Source organism: Amblyomma americanum, chromosome 11 (assembly GCF_052857255.1).
Source record: "Amblyomma americanum isolate KBUSLIRL-KWMA chromosome 11, ASM5285725v1, whole genome shotgun sequence".
NCBI classification, from domain to species: domain Eukaryota; kingdom Metazoa; phylum Arthropoda; class Arachnida; order Ixodida; family Ixodidae; genus Amblyomma; species Amblyomma americanum.
Genome location: NC_135507.1, coordinates 77583247 through 77604760, shown reverse-complemented (window position 1 = coordinate 77604760; position 21514 = coordinate 77583247). Strand labels below are relative to the sequence as shown.

The following is a 21514-nucleotide window of genomic DNA, read 5'->3' as shown; positions in this document are numbered from 1 at the left end:
CCTGATCTATTATTATTTGTATTTTTTGTGTACTTGCATTTTTGCAGTTGCATTTGTATTGTATTTTTGTTATCATCTGTACTTTCGGCCAAACGAGCAGAAGTCATTGTGTTTCCCCTCCTTTATTAATGCCTCCGGGCGCTGCAGGTATCTGTAATAAATAAATAAAGTAATAAATTGTTTAGAAGATGGCCTACATCATCATGTTCATATTTAATGCAGGTTGTCAGCAGCTGGTTTTGCTGGTTGCCCTACAAGCAGTGCCACTGCCACGACTGTCCAGGCCCTGGCCCTTTTTGCACTTGTAAAAGCTGGGAAAGCTGGGATTTCTTCAGTGAGTGTATCATTTAGAACTTTCTTACAGATTTCTGAACTTATAAGATGTCATCAACACATTCAACACTGCTGTTGAAATGAGCAATGTTCAGATGTTTGTATGTGAAGACTTGTGCTTGCCGATTTATTGTACAAGATGCCTTTGTGAAATGCTCATTGGACTAGACAAGCCAGCAGTCCTGCTTCCCTTTGGTCAGAGTGACTGAAAAACTATTGTTACTGTTGTTGATATGTCATCAGAATGAGCATTACAGCATGGTCTTGCATTACTAGCTTGTAACAGCTGATGGAAAGTCCACAGTAGCAGTACCAGTTACTTACTCCTTGTAATTTTTTTCAGTATTGTAATGTACTCCCATAATACTGTGGTCTGATGAAGGATATGAACTGATAACAGTGTGAACTAATATTCTGCACATACATAGAGACTAAAAACTGTTTGCATTCTGTCATTCACAGTTTATGAAAATTGGATTCTGCTGCTTTTTATGCCTTTGTGATTGTAAAAATGTTCACTTAAGCATTATAGAGACACAATGAATTGAGTCCCTCATAGCCTGAGCCACTTCGGGACGTTAAATCCCCCATAAACCTTACAATGGATTGAAGTTTACCTGTATCATGTCTATTTAATTATAAGGAAAACGAGACCAACCTCACGAAAAGTGATGCTTTTGTAAGCTAACAATGACAAAACAAAATACAAGTGTTACCAACGCCCGCCAGTTTAGCAACTGCGCGCGTATACAGTTAATTTTTGGCAGGGATAGCAGAGACTTTGCAAAACTGCCATTCACTTGAGAACGATGGCAACCAATCTTTGGGTGTGTATGTCAGGAGTTTGAATCGAGTATTTGGATCACGAGTTTGAATCAAGCATTAGGAAATATTAAAATTCAATTACCTCAGTCCTAAAATGTTTCTGTCTGTCGTACAAACGTTAAAGTGCCGAGAAAGAGCCAGAGAGTGTACCAAGAACACTAATTAGATTCTAATTAGTATGACTGGGTAGAAGTGAGATTTATGAATTCGTCACTCCACTCCAAATGTCCCACATATTGTGCTCGACGATCTCCATTTTGTTGAAGAAAATTCATTAAAAGTGGTCCCAGCGTGCGTTATATAAGCTAAAATATTTTTGCTGGAAAAAGTTTTGTGAGGTGATTTCACTTAAACATTTTTGAAAGGCGTGAAACCAGGAAGTGCTCAGTAATGATCAAAAATCCAAATTTTAGAAAACACTGCAGAAATTTTTTAATGATATTTGCACATATTCTGGCTTTCGATATGAGTCAAATGATAGATTTTTGGACGGTATAAGTTGTTTTAAGTTTAAATAAAATTAAAGTTTACTATTTTGACATTTAAAAAAATATCAACTTCTCAGAATGGCCTTCTTGTGTACCTAGATTTCTATTACCAATAAAAATGTTACATCTGATGAAACTGAATGCGTCAAAGAGAATTAAAATACTGAATTTGGAGAAAAGTGTGTTTCGGAACATAAGTAAACACTTTTTTATATCACACTGAAGTGCCGGAAGTCAAAATACAGACGTTGATGGGTTTAGTAGAATTTATTGGCTTTCATTTCTGAAGATTAATTGAGGTGGTTTTTGTCAAAGCGAGAAAGAGATTTTTAAACTTGAGTTCTCGTGCTGCAAGTTATCTCTTAACGCTTCATCGAGGTACACAGCACCTGTCATGACACATTTATGGCCACATAACCGCTTCAGTTTTCCCTTACTCACTGTAGCGCATGTTTAGGGTTGGAGCGAAGGCAGGTATCGCATGACATTCGACGGGTGGTATCCAATAAACGAGTTCGTTTTCGCTTTTGAAGTTCAAACGAACCCACTATGGCATAAGGCAGCCAAGAGCAGCAAACCTATGGCTTTTATTGTGCTGTATCACTTGAGCCACAAGGAAGGAACGACCACCCGGCACAGCTGTTGTAGCACCAGTCCTTTTAATGTCCTAATAAGATCACGGAAAGCATGTGCCTCAGTGCGCACGTGACTGTATGAAGTCCTCACCACAGCTTCTGGTAACGCGAGACACGCTGGAGCTGGCGCAGCCCAATCGATTGGAGCTGCCTTGCTCTCGAGTGATCAAACATACTGCGAGCGCGGCACCGGCGCGCAGTCTCCTCCTCCTTGAATCCTCTATACTCTTTTTCTAGCATAGTAGGCAACGCTGCTAAAGTAGCACGCCTTTTTGCAGAGGTCAAGTCCGTGCCTAAAATGTAGCTCACCATAGAAGCACAGTGACCACATGCATATTTCGTGCTGCAAATCTGAATTACCGTGAATGACAGCCTCCTGCCCTTCGTTTTAACTCTTTCCACATTTTGACCTGCGGCTCATCGCTGCTTTGAGAAGGAAAAATGATATGTGGTGATACGATATGCATCTCAGGGAGAATCGCATATACACTATCTGCGCTTAAAAACTAGTCCTCACTCAGTGAAAATTATAGCCAGAGGTCCTGAAGTCTAAGCCAGAGATCCTCAAATTTATTCTTGCTTTAAACGAAAATCACCTTGATTAAAACTTCAGAAATTAAATGCAGTTAACTGTTCTATTTAACCTGTCATCGCTGGTATTTTTACTTAGACCACCTCAGAGTGAAATGAACAAGTTTTCATGGTCCCAAACGCACTTTTCGGCAACTTCAGCATTTTATTTCACTTCGACTCATTCAGTTGCATGAGCTGCAACATTTTTAGGGGTAATAGACACCTTGGGAAGCAAGATGGCTATTTCTTAATTTCCAAAGAGAAGTAGATATTTTTTAAATGTCAAAGTAGTAGAATGTTTTTATTTTATTTAAAATAAAAAAAATATATACTGTTCAGAACTACAAGTTCTGAATCATATCAAAAGCCACAATCCTTGCAAATTTCATTACCACATTTGTTGAGTGTCTTATAAAACTCTAGATTTTTGGTCGATCATTGAACGGTGCCGGTTTCAAATGTTTTCGTATTGTTCAAACTGCGCTCACCTCACGATTACATTTTTTTCTGCATCTGGCTTAGATTTCACACTTGCAAAATTTTTACATGAATATTATGGGACAAATCGGATATGGTGAAGATTAACTCTGGGATGTTTGGCTTGGAATGACCCATCATTAACAGAGTCGAGGGATGATGTTTTGGGTGAATTGTGACCTCTTTCACTCTTAGCTTTCCTGATTCTGACCAATGTTCCCACAGTGCTCCTTTCTCTTGACGTTGTTATTTGCATTTGAATTTTATTTCTGCTCAGTCATAATACCAGTCATAAGCATTTTTTCCCAAAAAAACCCTGCATTTCTGCTTAACCAAAGCTTTGGCACTGTTACTCTAAAGTCATCACTGTAAAGAGACACATAGTATCTTGGTTGTGACAGTGACGAGTGCGATTGACTGCAAGTGCCACAGAGAATAATAAATATTGCAGTCAAAGTTACAAAAAATAAAAAGTGAGAGCAGTAGCTTTGTATAACCAGCCCTTATTGAGTGCACCCACCCTATAACATTTTCTAAACCTCTCCTATCCCAGCAGCATATAGCTTAGACGCATGTGCTTTGCACTAACATCATTGGACAGTGGGTAAGTGCAGGCATTATCAACTGAAGGCCTCAACCCACGTAGAGGTGGAGTTCAAGTGTGTGCTCACCGAGCAAGAAAGTATACTACGAAAAATTCACCATAATGCTTATTTTTTGTGTGGTAAACAAAACCGTAGTAACACAGCACTGCAACATCAAAGTAAACTAGCCACGTGGTGGCACTAAGGCGGGGTAAAAGCCCTTGTGCAGTCATTTCACTGCTAATGGTGGCGCAGGCTTATGCAGATGTTCTTCTGTGTAGCAAGTGCACCAGAAGAAAGCTACTGATTGCAATTTGATGATGATTTTATCATGTAACGTGGCTCGTCACTACGTCCTTTTTTGCAGCCTGTAGTTGGATATAACCTGAGAATGAGGCAGCAAATGCCCGTTAAAGGATGCCCTGCAGCCAATGGTGTTGATCGACTCTCACCATGTCCTGGTTAATCGCCTTAGACTTGCTACGGTGACATCGCCATGGGGCGGCCCGATGAAGGGGGATAAACCAGGGCTTAATCAGACTAACCGTAACAGCAGTCAGTGCCAATGTTTGAAGGGCCTTTTTGAGCGGCTGCTTTGTTCTTTAATTGTTTCTGACTGTAGCATGCTCTGATGGCACTCATGCCATTTTTTTGCGTCTTCATGGCAGAGATGCTCACGCACCGTATTAATTGCAATGCACGAAGCCCCCATATAGCTGTCATCTGAAATGATTAAATTAAATTCTGTGTAGCTATTGAGAAGGTTATGGTATATAGAGGCATCTGAAAAAGTTCTTCTCGAGGCAGTGCCATTGCTACTTTATATAGCCCTAGTTAAGTTATTGGTGGACACATCTAGTAGCCTCAGAGCATTAAATGCTTATAGCGGTTGATGCCATTTTGTGATGTAACCTTAAATTGGCAGAATGTTGTGGCACATGGACCCATCTGCCTTAGTTTTTCAGGAAACGAGGGATTGTGAGCACTAAATTTTTTGTGCCTGTTTATTTCTTCTTTGCTTTCATGTGAAAACTTGAGCAGAGGTTGTTTCATGAATTTTGTAACTGAAAAACTTCAGCTCTTTTACGTTACTGTTTTACAAAATTTCACGTCTTTCATGCCTCTTTATGTGTATTGTCTAAGTGTATTAAGTGCATGTGTATTTTTGTCTGCTGCCCAGGTCTGTCCTGTTGTCTGGTCCTCCAGGATAGGAAATCCGTGGACTTGTGAGCAGTTTGGTTGCAACCCTATTTAAAATAAAGGCCATTTGTGGTATGTTTTCTTTTCAGCTGAGAAAAATCTTGTTCTGCTATTGCAGTGTGCCTAAACCAAAACATGCAACTACTACACATTATACATGCCTGCTTCTTGTGTACACATTGCACCACTACTCTGCATGATTAGAAGGCCAGCCATTGCATTCTGGAGAGAAACATTAAATCATAGTTTAAGAACTAAGTTTAAGTCAGACCTGATCATACATACAATTTTGTAGCTGGCATAACCTTTCACTTTAAAGGGGAAAAGTGGTCTTCGTAAATTAGTGTTTGTGTATGCCTTAGGGGGAGTACATTATAAATGTTAATGGAGAGCAAAGTTGCACTAAGGCAATGTAGTGCATAGCTTGTTATTTGTGGGATAACAATAAGCTTTGAAAGGATGTCTTTATTCTTACAAATGTACCATAACTTTATCTGTTAGGTGGCAAATTTGCACTGTTTGGCCAAGTATAACATTGCGCCATCTAAAACATATCAAATAGAGCATAGCTATATGCTGCTGTGGAATTAATTTACGCTGTCTAAAAAAACACTCCTCCAAAAATGTATGAATACTCCTAGACAGCCTAACGTTGCACTGGTATTGGTGGCATACGTTTACGCTGCTGTGGGAGTAAGAGTTAACCTTTTTAGACTAAAATGTCTTTCTGAAAGGTGTAAATATAGCCTTGGGCAGCATAAACTTACACTGCCTTTCAAGGTGTAACTTTACACTAGAGACAGTGTAACATTTACATTGTCGTGGACTAAAAATAGCCTTTCTGAAAACGTGAAACTATAGTCTTGGGCAGCATAAACTTACACTGCCTTTCAAAGTATAACTTTACACTAGAGAGAGAGAAACGGTTACACTTTTTGTTGTGTCACTAAAATAGTCTTGGGCAGCGTAAACTTGCACTGCCTTTCAAGGTGTAACTTTACACTAGCAAGAGTCTAACATTTATACTGTTTCTCGTGGACTAAAACTATTCTGGAGCAAATAGCGTAATATTACCCTCTTATTGGTGTTAGCTCAGCGACAAGTGGTTTACCCCCCAAAAGACGGAAATTACTCTTTTTTTTTAGAGTGTGCGGCCGGGGTTTTCCACCGAAATATGTGACAGGCGTCGCTTCCTTTCCTTGCGCTGCTGTCGCGCGCTATCTGTTGGCGCAGTGGCGTACATTGCGAAGAGGAGGAGTAGAGATTTTTCGCTCAAAGCCGACGACACCGGCTTTTCTGCGACGTGAGCTCCTTAATGCAGTCGGTTAATATTGTGCCTGCATTTGACATCCTCACATTAAATTTCAGTTGTTTAGACGTGTGGATTGCAGCCTAATACCAGTTGAATTAAGGAGCAATAAATCTATAGCGAAAATCATCAACCGCAACTGCAGTAGAGGGCTCCGGAATAATTTAGACTACCTGGGGATCTTTAAAATGCGCTGGGCGCCATACCTGGCTGGCCAGCTCTGTATAATAAATGCAACTGTAATAAACAGCATATAAGTATTCATGCTTCGTCGTCCCTCCCTTTGTTCCCTCGAGCACGAGTCCCTCCGCAGTTAGCAGTGGGAACGCTGCATCCGCGGAGTGGGTGTGCGGGGCGGAAGGCTTTCCCCCATATTTCCACAATATATGAAACCAGAAGAACGGCGAAAACATGGTGGTTTTTCTGATTCACGCATATTTCTACGTGATCTGAGCACAGAATGCGGAATCTGGACTCTGTGCCCAAAGACGGCGCCTCAGATGTCACGTGAAAACTACCAAACAAAATAGAAATACGTCTGTACAAATTTTAAATATCTTATAGTGTTGTTATTGTTACTACTCGTCTTACAATTTTTCGCGCATTGAGTCTGTGTTGAGTATATATTTAACCCGCAGCACCATGGCCTCACAGTTCATTCGTAACTCAACTCTGATCAGGTATCTCTTCTTCCCGCCGTGTGCTTGCACTCTACGCTTTTTCTCCCTGTGTAGCTTCGGGCTGAGTGTATAAATTATGTCTGCCCACCAGCTGTAGGGCCTAGTAAAGGGGCCTTCTTGATTAAAAGTAACTAAAAACAAGTTATGCAAAAAGGTTTATGACACCACCGGAAGCTGGCAGACCTGCGCATAATTGGCGCTACCATTTGGTAACCTCCATTTAGTGGCCACGTGAGAAAGCAAAGTTTTGAATCCAGATTCCGCAGTTGGGGATGTTGAAAATCTCTGCCTCCAACTCTCATTTTTAAGGTGAATGTGGTCGAAATTATTCTAGATCCCACCTCTACAGCACCTCTTTCTTCCTTTCTCCTTTCACTCCCTCCTTTATCTCTTCCCTTATGGCACGGTTCATGTGTCCAACCATATATGAGACACATACTGCGCCATTTTCTTTCCCAACGACCAATTAGTATTTTTAAAGTGGAAAGCCTTTAATGGCTCATGTTGCGTCAGTCCATTACTCTCTTACGCCCATGGCCTCCGAGATAACCCGCGCGTGCTAGCGCACGCGGATAACCTATTGGGGGGCCATGTTGCGACATTGATAGTTCACTGCGCATGCGCGAGGTAGCGCCACCAGCGCAAGCGCTTCTTCCGCGCCAGACACCTTGCAGCTGTCGACCGAGCCGGGTGCCGCGTAACCTCCCTCCTAGCGCTCGCTTCAATGGAGTCTCAGAATGCCAACAAACGCAAATGCGTAAGATCTCACCCACAAATCAGTGACACAAGCAGCAATACCGGCCTGAAGGCTTTCGCCTCACTGCACTTTAGGTAAACAAAGTGCCCCCTAATTTTTTTCCCTGTGTGAGACGACAAGATTGTTCTTCCAACAGCGACAGTGAAGGCAAATGGATACACCAAACAGAGAACAAAATGTTTGTTCGAAAGTTCATTGTCAAAATTTAAAATCGATTAAAGCTTTCGCACAGATGAAAACTGATTCATTGCAATCGCATTTGGAGTACAATCGCAGCCTTGGAACTAACGACACAGGCATTGTCAAAAATATGATCTGTGCGTGTGCTCTAATTACAATGAAATAACAGTGCATGTTAAGAAGAAAAAATGCCTTAAAGATTCAATGAAAACAAAAGGTTCCTAAAGCTTTGGTTGTGCAAATAAAACAGCAGTTACAATAACAGTAACAAAAACGGAAAAATAAAAATCTGGAGCTAGTCAAGCAGTAAATAAGTACAGCTGTTCCCGTGTGGGCCTTTTCGATGGGAGACGCAGTCCGATTCAGCTCAACTTTCGTTTTCTCCTACGCGTGCCTCCGGTCGGTTGAGTCCTGAGCGGTGCTGAGTGCCTTCGTGTGCGGCAGGCAGGTGTGGAGGAAGCAGCCCTGGAAGGAGAGAGCGAAAAGTATTCAGGAGCTGTGGGTATATATAAATGCCATAAACTAGGCGTGGTGATTCGCACTTCCTGAAAAAAGATGTGGAGGACCTGTCGTGATCCACAAGTTGCTGGTCGTACTCAAAGAAGAGAACGACGTAAACAATAGATGCGAGTATAAACAAAAATCAAGAAAACTTGAGAATGTGTGCCCTCGTAGAAGAGTCTTCCACGCGATCCAATAGCTGATGCTTCTCAACAATGAGAGGTCTGTTCAACAGAGGCAAGTGCAAAGAAATTGTACACATGCCTGAAATGTCACATCGATGCATAACGAGTCGTAGTAGAATTTACGGAAATGTTTCAGGAATGCAGCTCAGCTGGCCCCATTCTAAACCGTATAAAATCCGCCTGTATCAGGAATTCACGTTGAACACACCGCAAAGGCCGCATCACAAGATACCAGTAACGGCTCTGCGCGTCTTACAAATATTAACAGTCAATATATGCAGGCCGGCTGCACTGAGGCTTAGTTATGTGCAGAAGCCGTTGCAGAAGCCGTTTTTTGATGTTGCCGCTCAGAACACATTTCGCTTCTTCAATTTCGATGGTTACAGGTGTACCTTCTGTCTTCGTTGACATTATGTGTCCTGTGTGCCCCTAATATGCACAGCTGTTTTTCCAAACGTGAACTATATCATGGACATCGAAGAACGACTCTAAGTTTCTTGAGAAGATTTTGTTCTTGCGAGTAAAATCCGTAATATTTTGTTCGGTGAATAGAAATTGCTGCATCAGCCTGCAACAAACTTTCTTATCATGAAAAAAAAATTTAATATCAATAGTAGTTTATCGCGACAGAACTCGCTTCTGATAAAGCAAAAGGAAAACCTACGAAAATATTTAACACATTCGAAGCAGTGCGAAAGCACAATTCGTGCTGCGTGGAAGACGAAGAGGAGCAATCTTTGCCGAGAGACAGAGCGATAGCCCTAGGCCAGCTATGAACAGACAAGGCAATAGGGAACGGACGATTTTGCTCGGGGTTGGTACCCGTCGGATTAGTGCTTACGCACGAAAAGAGAAATTTGTAGCTCTGGCAATTCCGTGTAGGAGGACACAATGTTTCGTTTTGACACGAACTAGTGAGGCAGTAAAATAATTTCGTGTTCTTGCGCACTTGCTTGCACAACAGTTAAGAATGATCGGTGCGTAAAGTTACGCTTACACGTAGTGTCAGGTGCCCGAGGCGTCAGCACGCACAAGGATCCATACATACATAGAAATAAGAAAGCCGGGAAGAATTCAGATTAGTCATTAAACGTGTGCCCAAAAAAAGGGTCTAATTGGCGCTGATTCAGCAGATGTGTTATAGTCGGATACAACTCAAGACAAAAGTGGAAAATGACCCTCAAAGGAGCCCCATTCCAGCCGATGGGGTCGGCCGATTCACCACCTTCACCGACTATACCCTCTGGTCTTTGACCCATCCCTATGGACCTCCTATAGTCGAATACAAGTCAACAAAAAGGCGGCTTTCCAGCGTCAAACGACCCTCTTCCAACCAGTGGAGTAAGTCGATTCTCATTACCCTGTATGTGACACAAAGCAGGGAGCGACGCCACAATGCAGAAGCGACTATCCCTGACCATGCAGGGACTTAACTACCCTCGCAGGGTGATGAGAATCGGCCGACGCCAGCTAGTACATTGAGATTTCCTCCAAACAGCACCCTTAACGCTGTCGCGTTAAAAAGATTTTGAGCTCTGTTGGGATTCAGGTTGCGTGACTGGGCCGGAGAAGAGACGAGGACGATCGGTGGAAGAAAACTTCAGAACTTTATACAAGGACTATTTAAATAACGTACAAATACGGGCAACTGAGAGTGCTTCACAGTAAGAAGAGCTTCTTAGCAGTCGGGAGTCTCTGGTATATCTCAAGAAGGAGGCTCTCCTCTGGTACCAAACCAGCAGCTCCTTGAATACTCTTCGTATTCCCCAGATGCCTAGCTGGGGAATACAGATCGAAGAATGATGTCCAATCACATGATGGCACTGGTGGTACCACCCACAGCAGGGCGGTCCTGATATTTCCTCGCAGCTCGGTCGAGGAAAAGGGAACAGGACCCGGTAACGTTGTTGTCCACGCGGCCTCCAGGTGGGCGCGCACGTGTGTCCGGACCGCGCCAATGTTGACCCGGAAGGCGCTGTCATGACACAGGAATGCAGGCTGTCTCCCAGCAGGGGTTGAAAGATCTTGGTGTCCGGAACGCGGAAGCGCTGTCGGAGGTGCGGCACTCGGGCAATTGTTCAACCGCAGCATGACCGAAGGGGATCACACTGATACCGCACTTCGTCGTCTGAGGACCGGAACGAATACGCTTATGGTCGTCGCTGCTTCCGGCATTCCTGTTCGAACACGTGGGGACGCTATTGTCGTCGCTGCTTCCGGCATTCCTGCCGCCATGTCTCCCCCAGAGGGCTCACACACCCTTGCGGTGGTCCTCAGCGAATCCTCCCCATGCCCATCTTCGCCGAACTCCACAGCAGGAAGGAAGCGCGGGCAAAACAGCTCCTAACCAACCCTTGAGAAGGAGGGCACGACAACGCTAAAGGTCTCTTCGCCAAGTGTAGGAAACTTCATATGATTTCGATTTCAGCTACTACAGCGCACCTGGTGGCTGAAGGAGACGTGCTATAAAAACAAACAAACAAGACAAATCGTGGACATGCACGCAGCGTGACAAGTTAAAGTCGGTGGTTCAATTGTCTGAGCCATCGGGGAACGAAGCAAGCTGCTTTCTTTGCGCCAGCGTGGGTTCGAGTCGTTGTCGGGGATAAAGTTATTTCAGCAGCATTCCGTTGCCATGTCAACACTACGACGCTGCAGTTGGATTTCCGCCGCCTTCTACAGGAGGAATGGGCGCTGACGTTAGCATTGCCTGGACTACGGTCTGTAGAGCAAGTTTCTTGCCCCCGAATCAGCGCTCCGTCAAAATTCTACAAGAACCATTACTGCACGCATTTATCTCGGAGCCTTTTTCTTTTTAGGAAGTGCTGCTTTGCTGCTCCTCTGCCTCCACAGCCATGTAAGCGCACTCTGTCATGTGACTCCACGCGCCAACCACAGAGCAGCGGAAACCGTCCCCACCCTCTGAGTGCTGCGCTGTTGATACCTCTCCAAACCCATTGTTCTCCGTATCCGACTTCATGCCTTGCACTCATTGGTTGACTATGGTCTGACGTCACGACCTCAGCCGAACAGTAACAAATTAGATGTGGCGACGAGCACGGCTTTTTCTCCGAACGTCAGATATAACGCTCTTGCGTTCAAAAGAAAAAAAAACATGATTGAAGCAGTACAGCACGCAGTCACACAGCTGCGGAGTTACAAATTGAAGCCTACCTCTTGTCATGAACTCGTGGTGCATGATGGCTCCGATGCTCGGCCGCATAGCGGGCTCCGGTTGTAGAATCCACCGGATGAGGGCACTCGCTGCGGAAGACACATTCGTGGGAATCTCAAATTCGTTCCTCTTGATCCTGGCAAATGTCTTTTCTCTCGTCGTTGACTTGAAGGGGGCACGCCCCACTAGCAGCTTGTACCTGCGGAAAGCAGTTTTCGGCCTGTCGGTGTGCGCGGGAGTCCGCACACTATCTGGTGACCGACATTGCAGCAAGTCACAGCTTGAAGGAGTGCGAGCACAGCCATGCTACCACAACCCTACCGGCCAGTCAGTATGAAATGGTAACGTAACTGCGGGCAAACGACGCTCGTGATGCACGGAAGTGCCTGGTTTTGAACGTGAAGAGCATGATATGATTTTTTTAAGATGAAGAGGAAACTTATAGTTATTTTATGGATAATATTTTCTCTGCAGCAATTGTTAATTCCTTGATGGAAGATACGTATACCCGGTTGCGCACCTAAGAATCACGCCAATAGGTTATCACCTGTACTTTCTCGGCAAGTAAATTAACGCCACTTCCCGTCTGGTGGAGGGCGTCTCTGAATTCCAACATCAGAGCCGTGTCAGAGAAAGGCCTTTGCAGACGACTGCCCGCCATGTTAGTGGCAGTGAGGGTTTGAAAGAATAGTTTGGGCTAGTGCCGTAATTTGATCGTTGTGAGAAACAGCCTGAACTGCATGAGACAGGGAAGAAGGAAGCAGCACATTTGCCGTCTTTTTTAATTATTTGTCTCGTCGCTGTAATATGGAAGAATTATAATTAGCGCATAATTTATTCATTCTTAGGCTTTCTCGGAACCGAAAATTAAAGCACCATGAAGGTTCAAAATGAGTAAAAAGTAAGGGTCATGATATCTATCACATATATCCGCAAGTTATTTGTCTCGATAAAAGCGCGCCTGTCAACATAGTGGAATGAACAAGCACAATTCATCCCTGCGGGATAGGAGGACTAGTTGAAATACGAGAAATTCTGGCGACTGCAACTTGCTGTAACCAAATTAAGCATGTGTACATGGCGCCTAGTTCATTCCTAAAATTCACATTATTTTGACTCGACGTAACCCGGCTGCGAGCAGAACAACGAAGTTTGAATACATACCATTATCACCGTCAACTGTGGTCTGACTTGCTTCACCAGCTCAAAATACAAATAAATGCCACGGCCATGATTTATTCCCTCGTTACTGACACCACAACGCAAGGATACCCATATTTCAAAAAGCAGACTCTCCCTTTAATACATTTATAGCCGGATATACAAATACGATAGGTATTGCGAGCTGTCGTTGCAAGCATTAATGTTGTAACCAGTTGCAAACAGCTCTGAGCAATCAGGTGAAACTCACATGATGCACCCGATGGCCCCGATGTCCGCTTCGTAGCTGTAGCCCTTCTGGGTCAGCATCTCGGGGGCCATCTAGTTGGTGGTGCCGCAGATGGACCTCTTGAGTTGCCCCGGGTAGTGGACGCGGGTGGCAAGTCCGAAGTCGGCCACCTTGAGTTGCGAGCCTTTGGTGAGGAGCAGGTTTCCGAGCTTCAGGTCTCGGTGAATGACCTGCTCCTGCACCAGGTACTCGCAGGCGAGGAGCAGCTGGCGCAGGAGGTGCCGCACCTCTGGCTCCGTCAGCCTCTCACGGCACTTGTGCAGCTCAAGAGACTGCAGAATAAATGTGCTAATAAAGCATGGGGAAGACCCTTGAAGGCTAGTTGCGCTTAAGAACATGATAAAGAAAATGCGGTCCCTCAAGATTTAGCTAGGCACATGCAGCACATTTGTTCAAATCACGGCAGTCTGGAGAAAGCTTGAGTGAAATGATTGCTTTCCGTTGTACAAAATACAGTGACCACTTCAAAATATTAAATGACAGTTTTCGAAACAACGAAGGCAGTTTTCATTTCTTGGCTGCGCCCTAAAGTACGATTCAAGAACACAATGTGGCCGTTCTCGCAAAAATGGCCGAAACAAATAAATAACCAAATACATATTCACGTAACCAAATTTTATAGAAGCGGTGTGAAACATACACAACCTTAAATATCCTCTCATCAGGCCTTGAAAAATAGATACGTGAAGTGCCGTCAGTTGCGTAAGAGACAAAACGTCTCTTACGCAAAAGTGTGCTCGGCGGCCGCATTTCGGTGGAGGCAAAATGCAGGAGGCCCGTGTATTGTGCGAAGTCAGTGACCGTTAGAGATTCCAAGGTGACCTAAATTATTCCAAAATTATTCCACTACAGCGTCCCTTAAAGCCATAGTAGTTTTTAGGAGTTAAAGGGACTCAGAAAGAGGCTCTCAATAAAGGTGCGATGTTTCTAGGATGTTAAAAGACGACGGTTCATAATTATCCCCCAGCAAGGATTATTTTAATTCTCTCTTTGGAAGCCCAGTTATATCCAGACAAAATCTGAACTTCCGCGGCCTCGCGCCTTTCCCTCTCCTCTCGCACGCCAAAACGGCAGCGCTCCTCCGCCGGCTTCACTCTCTCGGCCCCTCCCCTACCTCCGCCGGCTGCGGCGCGCGCGGAGTGGCCTCGGCCGCGGTAGCGCGTGACGTCTGAAAGAAATTGGCGCTGTGAACTAATGATTACCCTCAGCTGCAATCGCCATTTGAAAGACGCGACGACGTCTGCCAGATTTTCGAGCAAAATTCCGGCACCGCAAGTTGCCGCGAGGTGCGAAAGCGGGAATTTTAATAAAATTTATCGTAAATTTCCCGCTTGCTTTTGAGGTCTCGTACGTGGCATGTACGCTCGGGGGCCTGTACTCTGCATAATGCAAACATTTTAAAGCCAAGCTCAAAGACCCCTTTCTGTGTCCCATTGGGCACCATTAAACGAAATGAAAACGAACCTTGAGGACATTAGCCACGTTTTCGGATGAACGCAAAGAAATTAAGTGGAAATATATACCACTGAAGAGAGGAATGTTAACAAACCTGTCTTGTGCATAGCTCCAAGATGATGTACACGTTTTTGGCGTCCTCAAAGTGGCTGTGGAAGCGAACGACGTGCTTGTGGCACAGGGTTCGGTGGATGTTGATTTCTTCTTTGAGCTTTAGACAACAAATTAATGAGTAACATCACAGAAGGTTGTATTAAGCATGAAGAAAAGATGGTAAATTGCTGGACTATGATGCTGCTACCTATGATTATTAAAGACGTGCGTTGAAATGACAAAAGCCATGATGGTTGCAAGGGTAATCGGTCGCTAAAGTGGAATTTAAAATATCATATCTTATGGGACCGGGTCTCACCGTATCACAGCGAATGGTTTGTTTGCTTCCCACTGACGCTTGAAAGCCGCAGCGCGTGACTAAAGAACAGTGACCTGTATGCAAGAGGACTAAGCGGGTTCGATATCTAAAGTGGGTTGTGTACCATAACAGAATACGGCCGCAGGGCTCAAATCCACTAAACGTTTGTGTTTGGAACCGGCAGGCTTTGACAACTCGTTATTGTTATGTATGCGTGGGTAGCGCGAACATTCTAGGAGGACGCTGGGGAGACAACAGCCGACTTGCGATCACACAATCTTTCTTTTGCATTCGCTAGAGGGCGCCACACATTTTGAACTTGTGCACGAATCCTATGCCGTAGCTCAACCTTCATTAATTCGTTTTCATATGATTCGGCGCGTCTGCACGCCTCGCTGCGCCGGCGTCGCCATAAAAAATGGCTGGTGTTCAACGTGGTGTCAAATCAAGCGTCAGGGTCAAGGTGATGTACCAAATGGCCGTACTCTTATGATCCCGTGGTCATACGTCGATATTTTGGGTCATACCACCTTGGAGTTAAGTTCGGTTTGACCGTGTGAGGCATTGAAAGTCATTGCCTGATGCTCATCGAAATCGGAAGTTGTACTCTCAGGAGCAGAGCTCTCACTTTAAAAGCCACAAAAGGAATTTTTGTCCTCAGTGTCCAATTTAGAAAATTTCTTCGAATAGAGAAGAGACAGAGTGACAGAACTCACATATTGCCGGTCAATCTCCTATTTGATATGACTCTTGGAGACGATTTTGCCTGCGTACGCGACATTCGCTTTTTTGTCCACGAACTGGTAGCAGTGCGCACATCCGCCCTGAAAAAGTAATGCCAGCCTTGTTGCAAGGACATTCAAATGACGGGTGAATGCTTTCGCACTGTGTGACTGAAACACTCAGGCAGTGGATTCCTTCACTCGAACGCGAAATCGGCTTGATGCCTAAGTACTAAAATAGACCACAGCACGAAATTCAAGACAGCTGGGACTAATACATGCTGAACGCAGGTAAGTTTCAAAGGTATAGTTCAGTTCACAAAGCATAGCAGACAGGAATAATTTGAAGGCAGCCCTTACAAATTCTAGTGAAAAGTGCAAAAGTAAAGTTTTTCAGCGGAATTCTCCAGTCGTTGTTCACAATAGGCTTTTTGAGGCGTTAAGCTGCCTTTTATTGTCACAGTAATGCCTGTATAGTAGAGGACATCAGAAAACAGGAGAATCGCATTAACTAATAAAGTGAGTAATATGACTTTAAAATGTTAACTCTTCACAAAATCACCATATATGTAACCGAGTTCCCCGGCTTTTGCACAGTCGTGGTCGTCCGGTCCACATGACGAGATGCCCTCTGACCGCCTCACAAACGAGGAACCCGCCGCGGTGGCTCAGTGCATGGTTATAGCGCCCTGGTGCTGAGACGGAGTACGCGGGTTCGAATCCGGCTGCGGCAGCCGCGTTTCAATCGAGTCGAAACGCAAAGAGCGAACGTGTGCTGAGCGACGTCGGTGCCTGTCCCCACGTTGACAAATTCATTAATTCGGTGGTGTAAATTTCTGGAGCACTCTTCAATGGCACCTCTTTAACTCTTCCATCCTTCACTTCTGGCTTCCCCTACTGCGAAGTTGAGGTGTCCACCGGGATGTCAGAGCAATCTTCCTCGTTTGGGATAACCAACCTTCCCAATCGAGGAGGGGGAAGGCCGAGTAGAGAGTACAGGCGCCTGCGTGCCCTCACAACAGCTTTTAAGAGGCGGCTCTCCGCTCCTGTGTTGTGTAGTGTTCCTCCACATGGATATAGAGACATTAAACTCGAGTACAACTCGAGGAAGAAGAAGCGTATTTCACCCACAGGAGACCCTCCAGTGGCGAACACACCGCCACTTCGCTTTCTTTCGAGCAACACACACACAGCAGGCTGGTTCATATATAGGTCAGCCACTTGGGCAAAACGACTTGCGGCATTCTCCTGAAGGAGCCGTTCACCTTCTTTGGGGAGGATCCTTAACCCCCTCGCTTTTAAGAATAGGGTGATACAGAACAAGGCGAACATATCGCCCTAACCGGTGCGGGTCCTACGTGGTCGAAATTATTCCGGTGCCCTTTTACACCCTCTCCCTCACGGCACGGTTGAGGCGAGCCGGTCTCTTAGCACAAAACGCTCCTTTGCGTAAAGATGCATTGTCAAGCTGTGTTATTATTGTTTGATTGAAGAGTCGCACTAAAGAATTTCTTGATTACAGCCACCCGTAGTCAGGACTACTAACGGAAAAGCAACAGTATTCTGACCACTACAAGTGCCGCCTGTGCCAAAAGTAATTAAACAACCGGATTTGATTCTCAGCTGCTGAGTGGAGACATTACTGTACTACTAAAGTCTACAACGTCTGGAAAGGTCAGCCTAAAGCAGGGACACATGTCCGGCGTTGCGCTCCGGTCGGTGCTTGCGAACTGCCGTCCCACCTCAAGCCGGGACACACGGAAGTGCGAGCGCCGATTCTCTCAAGCACCGCCCGCAGCCGCGGTGTCAGCTTGACATCGCACAGCAGTGCCTCTGTGTATACCAATGACGTCCGCCCAGGAAAGACAACACAGCCCTGCTATCACAAAGACTGCTATATTCGAGTAGCGACAAATTATGCCTGTGCAAGTAGCGAGTTTTCGGCAAATGCGCCGCGTGTGGGGCCGTCGGGCAACGAACGACGCTGCTGCCTGGCGGCCCTGGTCGTCGCTAGGCCTATAGCATAATTCGCATCGCAGCCGCACCGCACGGCGCTTCAGGAGTCGCCTGTGCTACAATAACCGGCTTACTCGTGACATCGCTTTAGCTCTTCGCAGCATTATCTCATAATAAAATTCAAATATGGTCGGTTTCAGTAGCGGACCTAGCGAACGCTAGTCAAACCGCACCGCAATGGCGGGAAGCGGCCGCTGCAAAGCTTCTGTGGCACCAAAATTTCTTGAATCGCAGTCATAAAAGAAAAAAAGAAGGAAATCACAAGAACTGCTAGCTATGTGCAACTAGCGAAAGCATGCCCTGTACAAGGGCCGAGCTTTCGGCAACAACCCCTCCCGCGTGCGACAAACTTTGCTGCCTGGCTCCCCTGGTCGGCGCTAAGCCTGTAGCCAGTTTCGCATTGATGCCGCCGCCAAGGACGTTTCGGAAATGGTCAGCGCTGTATTATAAAGGCATTACTATATTCACCAGTTTATTGTGAGCCCAGTCTCATAATAAAATAAATATATGTACGATTTCCGCGCCGCCTTCAGCAGAGGAGATAGCAGTAGGCCAGGCGAGCAGCAACCGCAAAGCGGCTATAGGAAGAAATTTGCTTGTATCTCAGTTATCACTTCCACCAGCCTCGGCATTAACCAATGCTTGTCAAAAATAACTTATTTTTGATGTTCCCCGCTCTCAGGGCGTGTTATGAACGTGAACAAACAATTCTAGCGCATTTTTCAGGCGCCGGCAACCGGCCTCGAGAAGAGCACCCCTACGTCATCATGACGTTGGCGCTCTCCGCTGTGGCACTGCCTGCCGCTTCCAGCCGGAGCTGGCACGCCGGACGCACTGGATATATCTACGCGGTTGGATGCATCCGGCGCTCGCCGGACATGTGTCCCAGCCTTAAGGCTGGTCCGAAATTTTTAAAAGTATGCATATTGAGTTAGAAAACCGCTTTTTTTGAGGCATTTTCAGGAAGACGATTTTCTTAGTGGTCTACTACACCCGATTGCGGCTGAGATTTGCAAACAAGCAGGCTGGTTAACTTATAAGAATACTTAACTTTTACCTATTATCGTAAGACTTTTTAATTACGATAGGTGTGTATCCCACCATAAGTAAAGTTCTTATCGGTTTTTATAATTTCGAAAATGCCGTTACCATCGGCGCTGTGGCCCAGCAAATTCTGTCTTTTTCGAAGAGTTACGTGAACTGGAGATGCTGCTTTGCCTGCAAGCTTCTCGAAAACGTGTTTGTTTATTCACGATGTACCCAAAATTAGTTCGGCCAGAGCGCAGGCGGTAACCGCATTTTCGAAATTCTAAAAATTACTATGGATATATCTAACAGTGGGCTACACGTCTCTCAATAAGCATAGAACTGTACAGCAATAGCTAAAGAGTAAACTATTAGGTATTGGTTAACCAGCCTGGTAATTCGCACATCTTAGCTGTATTATGCGTACTCCAGCGCTCGCAATGCTATGCCGCAAATGCGGTCTTCTAAATGAAAAAGCCTATTTTAAAAAAAATTGTCTAAATTCTTACGTGAAACACGCTATAAATAGATCTTATGGGCCACTATTCTTGCTGCGCACTGCTAACTTCAGTGGCATGGTTACGTTTGCCAAAAGATGTACATTAACCTATTCGCACCGCGTATGAGCTCTCAAGCCTTATTTGCGTTCGATCCACGCACGAAGCGACAGTAGCAATTAATATCATGGTTTCTTTCACGGCTCGCTGTTATAAGCACGGTGTGCTAAAAGGGTGCCAGAACGCCCGTTGTCATAAGGCGACATACCTTGCCGAGGAACCTGCCCCGGGTGTATTCGGTGTGGGAATTCTTGTCGATGACGACGTCGGGAAATTCGTCGCTGGTCGTCCCAGTGCTAGCCAGAATCTCTCCGCCAGCAGCCATCATCAAGAAGATAAAACGCGATCTCGATTCCACGCTTTCCACAGCTGCAATGCACACTACCGCACAAGCACCAGCGACTGGTCTCGACACTGCCGTTTCTGACCGGTGCGCGATGGTTTTGAAATGTAGGTTGAGAAGGAGGCACGCTGTTGGTTGGCGCCGCTGGTTGCGGAGATGCAGGCAGTGGCCGCACCTAGTGGGCGTGGCCGTCCTTTTGTAGATGTCCTAGAATCCCTTTCCTAATCTTCCTTCAGGATGATTCAGGTCATCCAAGCTGCTGGGCTTCCTCGGAATCGAGCTCTTTTGGGTGATCTCATCACACGTGATTATCTACAACGCGGTGCAGCTGCGAAGGCTGACACGTCATGGGGTTCGTGATAAGCTAGAATGGCTACCATGAACAGCCTGTACTATCTCCGCGAGTGTCAGGCTTCCTCCTAGCTCTTGAATCACGCTTTCCTGCTGTGGAGCTACAACGAAAAATTGCATGCCCGAATATTAGTTAATCGTTTTCCAGGAGGGAGTCAGCGTGTGAGCATGACAAAACCTATCTTTTATTAATTTCGATTGAGCAAGTTTGAAAAGTACAATCTTGCGAAGTATGTGTTTCGTGCTTTAGCTTTTGTGCAAGAACGAAGTTTTCAATGTTTATTTGACCACGTGTTTTCACGCAGTGTCTGAGCCTGTACATATTCTAATGATTTTTCTGGTAGAAATAGTCACGTGGTGCTAAACTGTTAAGTGTTCGAGTGCAGGACTTGTGTGCTCAGCTTCTCAAGATAGACAGTGAAAACTCCACACTATAGCCGTGGATGGATGCCCTGGGAATGTAGTTGGAATAGGGACACTGGGGAAAGCCGAATACTCAGGGAATTAAAGGTGGCCAGAAATGAGGAAAGCGTGGCAGCTTCCGACATTGTGAATGAAAATGGCGGACATGCCAGTGCAGATCATGAGCACGGAAGGGGCATTGGCTTGTGTAGCTTGGACAACTTAGAGGAAGTAGGTCAGAAAGCATGAATCCAGAGCCACTGTGAAAAAGTGACTCATAAGGAAGGGAGTGATAGCTAGCAGATTAACACTGAAAAGCCGAGAGATGAGGTCAGAGCCGAAAGTCTGGGAAGGGACAAAGCCACAATGGTGGTGAAAACAGCAAGGCGGAAGAAAGTCCGACATAAGGAGAGAGTACACGCAGTCTTATCGCGGGTGACTCCAACCTGAGACACAGCGCTCCAACTATACTGGAGGGGGTAAGGGAGATAGGTGAGTGGCAGTGGGGATTCTCAAGGCGAGGACAATAAGCGGAGAGCTACCGCAGACGCAAATCCGCCGATTTCCCGAGATGATGTGCGTTTTGAGGAATAAGCGAAAACTGTTCTGCTACCCAGAAAACTGTTTTAAAGCAAAGGCGTGTGGGTGACCCAGGCGAGATCCGCTTCCACGAGATCTTTATTCCGCCTGCTAAGTGTTGTGTGCTTGAGAGCTGTTGTCTTCTGTAGTTTGCGCGTGCGCTGAAGAAGGCGATGGTTTGATCTTAACCAGTGGAGAGGCGGGCATGAGCAGACCAACCGTCCGAGAAAGAATGTTGCAATGCGTCAGCTGGTATAAAGATCCCCTCCCACGACGTATGGTTGGTCGGCGGCGCCCGC

At 45.5% G+C, this 21514-nt stretch overlaps 1 pseudogene; it reads right to left on the bottom strand.

The window, feature by feature from the left end:
* Positions 1–8408: 8408 nt before the first annotated feature.
* On the bottom strand, positions 8409–19865 carry LOC144109722 (serine/threonine-protein kinase PLK1-like; annotated as a pseudogene).
* Between the last annotated feature and the right edge of the window lie 1649 nt (positions 19866–21514).